Here is a 4,297-nt window from a genome sequence, read left to right on the forward strand (position 1 = left end):
CCTTCAAACAAATCTCTCTCTATGTGTGCACACACAACCTAATTGTTAAGTTTCTCTGGAGAACCCTGACCCATATATCCCACAGAAAGAAGGAGAGTCCAATTTCAGTGGGGTTCATGATGCCAGGTACTCAGCAAACTCTTTAAGAGAAAATAACAGTCTCCAAAGTCCTGGAAGCCTGCAGTGGAACTCTGGCATGTGCACTTCCTAATGCTTTGACAATGGTATGGTTTGGCTCTGTGTCCCCACCCAAATTTCATCTCAGATTGTAATCCCCACGTGTCAAAGGAGGGTGAGAGTGATTGGATCATGGGGGCAGTTTTCCCCAAGCTGTTCTTGTGATACTGAGTGAATTCTCGTGAGATCTGATGTTTTTATAAGTGTTGGCAGTTTCTCCTTCACTCTCTCTTTTTCCTGCTGCCTTGTGAAGAAGAAGGTCCTTGCTTCTCCTTCACTTCTGCCATGATTGTAAGTTTTCTGAGGCCTCCCCGGCCATGTAAAACTGTGAGTCAATTAAACCTCCTTTCTTTATAAAATACCCAATCTCAGGTATTTCTTCATAGCAGTGTGAAAATCGACTAATACAGACAGCATGAGTGTCTAAGCCTCTTGGAGGCTTGCTTTTGTCATTGTTATGGGGAGGTAGTGGAATCTGTGCTCCAGGCTACTTGAGAGAGTTAAATGATGTGTTATATTACCTCCTGGTCCATGGTAAACACTTCCCAAATGTTGACTTCTCCTTCTTTATTCTGAAAGCAGACCACTGGGAGAAAAGCTCTGTGGTTTTTTCTCTCCTTTGCAAACTCCAGTACATTCTCTCTGACTAATCAGGACCGCAAAGAGAGAGTTGATGAGAGAGATGAATGAAGCACCAGTTCTTGCCTCTTCTTTTAATTCAAGTTTTATCTCTATGGATAAGCATCATCAGACATTGCTCAAACATTTTATGGTTTAGACAGGAATTATAATTCAGAGAAAGAAAATTGCATGAAAGGAAAGAAGTAGTTACAAAATAAGTTCTCTTGTTCTATGTATCTTTTTATTCTGTACACTAATTTCTGGATATGCCTGTTAATCAGCATTTGACTGTTTTACAACTGGTACAATTATTTTGTCAAAGGTCATAGGGGTTTTTTTGTAGTTGTTTTTTTAATTAATCTTTGAAAATAAAGTTAATTTACAGTTTATTAACTTAGATTACTAGAAATCGCTGCCATGGGCTTTTCAACTGCAACAAGACCTCAAAAAAGTGAGTTTTTAAGACCAATCTGTAAGACTTAAAAACATTAATAGCTATCATTGAACCAGCAGGAGAAAAAATAGACTGTCTATTCTCTCCCTCTGCATTCAGAACCAAGGTTTTGTATTTTCCCCATAAACATCCAGAATCGGATTTTCCTGTTCTTTTTTCCCGCAAAACAAATGGGTATTTTCCATGATGACGATAATTATATAGCACCTACGGGCTTAAAAACACATCCACTCTCAGGCTGTCTATGAACATGCTCTTAGCTCACTCCTGAGAAGAAAGGAGTTTTATTGACAAACTGTTTTTCAGTTGATTGAATTGAAGCTCAGGGAGGTGGGCTGGCTTAATCAAGCTCAGGTGGCTACAAGTGGTTGAGGTAGGTCTGAAAACTGAAGAAGGAACCAAGCCTGTGCACTTTCCTGTGATTAAAAAGATGGTGTCTAAATTATACATATTGAACAACCAAATTGAAGACTAGCCCTGTCCCAATACCTAGGTCCCCTCTCTTCGCAGTCCTCCCCATCTTTAAAGCCCCAGGAAGGTATGTCCAGATTTTGAGAACTGACTATGTCATTCCAAGCCTCAGTCCAAAGTGACCAGTTGAGTGTTTCCAAAGGGCCACGGTGCAAGAAAGCAGAGTGGGCATCTCCTATTTGAAATTCAGGTCCGTCCCCTGACATGCATTAACTATGTGATCTTGTCCAAATTGCTACTTCTTTTTGACCCTAATTTTCCATCTGTAGACAGGAAGAACAATATCCACTTAGTAGCATGATTATAAGTATTAAATAAAACAATGTGTGCAAATGTATGAGGATCAGAGTTAAGCATGTAATAGATGCTTAATAAGTGCTATCCCAATTTCTCCCTTCTCTGGAATGAGTTCACTTTGCTTGAACACATTGACATTGATAGGCATATATGGAAAATGTGAGGTCTGGTGAAGCAGAGGTTGCAGGAGGTCAGCAAACCTGACTCTCTTTCTTCCTGAGAACACGGCAGACCACATTAACTGGCCTCCTTTGCAGTTAGGCATTGCTGTGTGTCTCTGAACATGATGAAGAAAATGATGGTGAATTTAAAAGGATGGTTCTTTTCCTTCAGGAACACACATTTAGAATGAACTTCAGCAAGCAATAAACTTCAGATCTGGCCAATCATTGATAGTTGGGGGTTTATCTGTTATAGTGGCTAGTGTTACCTTATCCAGTACTTACCCATGCAACATGGTTCATTCACTTAGAAATAGCTCACACATTTAGATGCATAGCAACGTGTGCACACACACAGACACACACACACAAACACACACACACACACACCAGAAATTTAACATTTTTGTGGATACAGTGAATGTTTTATGGAATTTTTAAAATTCTTGATAGTATCAAGAATAAAAAAATTTATACTTGGAGAGACCTTCAGAGGCCAATTGAGAATTTCCCTTTTATAGCTGTCTTGCAGTTGACCACCCACTGCTTGAACCTCTCCTCTGATATGGTGCCCACTGTCTCCCATGAAAATTCCTGGCCAAGACAGCTCTAAGTGTTACAATGTGGGCTTCATGTCAAGATCAGAGCTGCCTTCTCTAATGCCCAGCCATTCACCAGGGCTCCACCCTCTGAGAACCAAGAGCCTGCTTGTTTTCCTATAGAAAATCCCCTTAAATAATTGAAAATACAGCCAATTCCTCCATAACCTTTGTTTTGTAAGTGCACATTTGTTTAATGTGACTGATGTCATAAGGAACAATGCGACATTACAAAACTACACCTAGCTAGATGGAGCCACATAGAAATGTGAGACAACTTACCCTCCCATCTCAGGTCACCCTTCCTCCATCACTTCACAATAACTCACAAGCCTCCCTACTTCCCAGGCCCCCTTCCACAAGCAAGCTTCAGGCCTTTCTCAAAGTTAGTGTTGCATTTATTGTAGCATGCATATATTTATTAACTACTTAACTGGTGCAAAACGGCAGTATCTCTTCTATTAGGTCATATATTTTTTAAAATGTGTCCCTGATGAAGTTTTTGAATGTTGTGCCCTAGCCTAATTTCCTCTCTAATCCCTGGGATTGTGAGTGATTTTTAGGAACACAGATGTCACAGTGTGGCAGAACTGACTGTAGAATTTGCCTCTTCCTTTGGCTTGTTGATGAGATAGGGGAGTATTTGTCATTAAGGTACATCTTTACATTCTCTCAATAGAAAAGAACCTTGCACCAGGCTTGGCCTGGTGCTGGAAACTCAATGATGAGTAAACACAAGTAGTTCTTGTGTTTCCAGAGCTTACAGATTATAGTCCTCCCAACCTCTCAATTCTCCTAGGAAGAAGAACAAATAGACAAACAAAGGAGGATGACAATGAAATGGTGTAATTTCTGGGTCAGCTAATCCAACCACTGAAAACAGAGAAAAAGGAGTGAATTCATGTTGGTGGGTCACTTGTACCAGTGCCTATGCCAGATGTTTTTATAACCATTAAGTCCATTCAGCCCAGCTACAAGCCCTGGGGTGAGCTTTACATCTTCCATTTTGGAAGCGAGGGACTGGGGAGTTTTAGCATCTTCTGAAGACCTAGGGCTCAAATCCCATTGAGCTCTGACACTAATTCTTATGTATTTTCCAATATGTCATGATTTTCCCCAGTGTGCTTTCTGCCTTATCCAATGTCTACTCTGTTGAATTAAGGACCAAATATGTTTTTGATGCCGATGATTCTTTGCATGGTGTTCACATATTAGTCAGGAAAGTGGTAGTTGGAACTACCAAATAAAAGTAGGCAGGATTTGCCTGACCAGGGAGGGCAAAAGACAAATACAAGTATGTAGATTATTAACAGATATTATTTGACTTCAAGCCCAATTCAGAACTAATAAAGTTTGCATAATTCATGCAATCATAAAATGAAACATTTTGTAAAATTGCATCACATATGGAAGTGATGACCTATCATCTAGTATCTATGAAGTGCAAGGGTGATTTCAAAGCTGTATTTCAAGAGGCCTTTGAGAGATCATTTGGGGCCAGAAATGGCCAATATAGT

The sequence above is a fragment of the Pongo abelii genome, chromosome 15 (genome assembly GCF_028885655.2).
Source record: "Pongo abelii isolate AG06213 chromosome 15, NHGRI_mPonAbe1-v2.0_pri, whole genome shotgun sequence".
In the NCBI taxonomy this organism is placed as follows: domain Eukaryota; kingdom Metazoa; phylum Chordata; class Mammalia; order Primates; family Hominidae; genus Pongo; species Pongo abelii.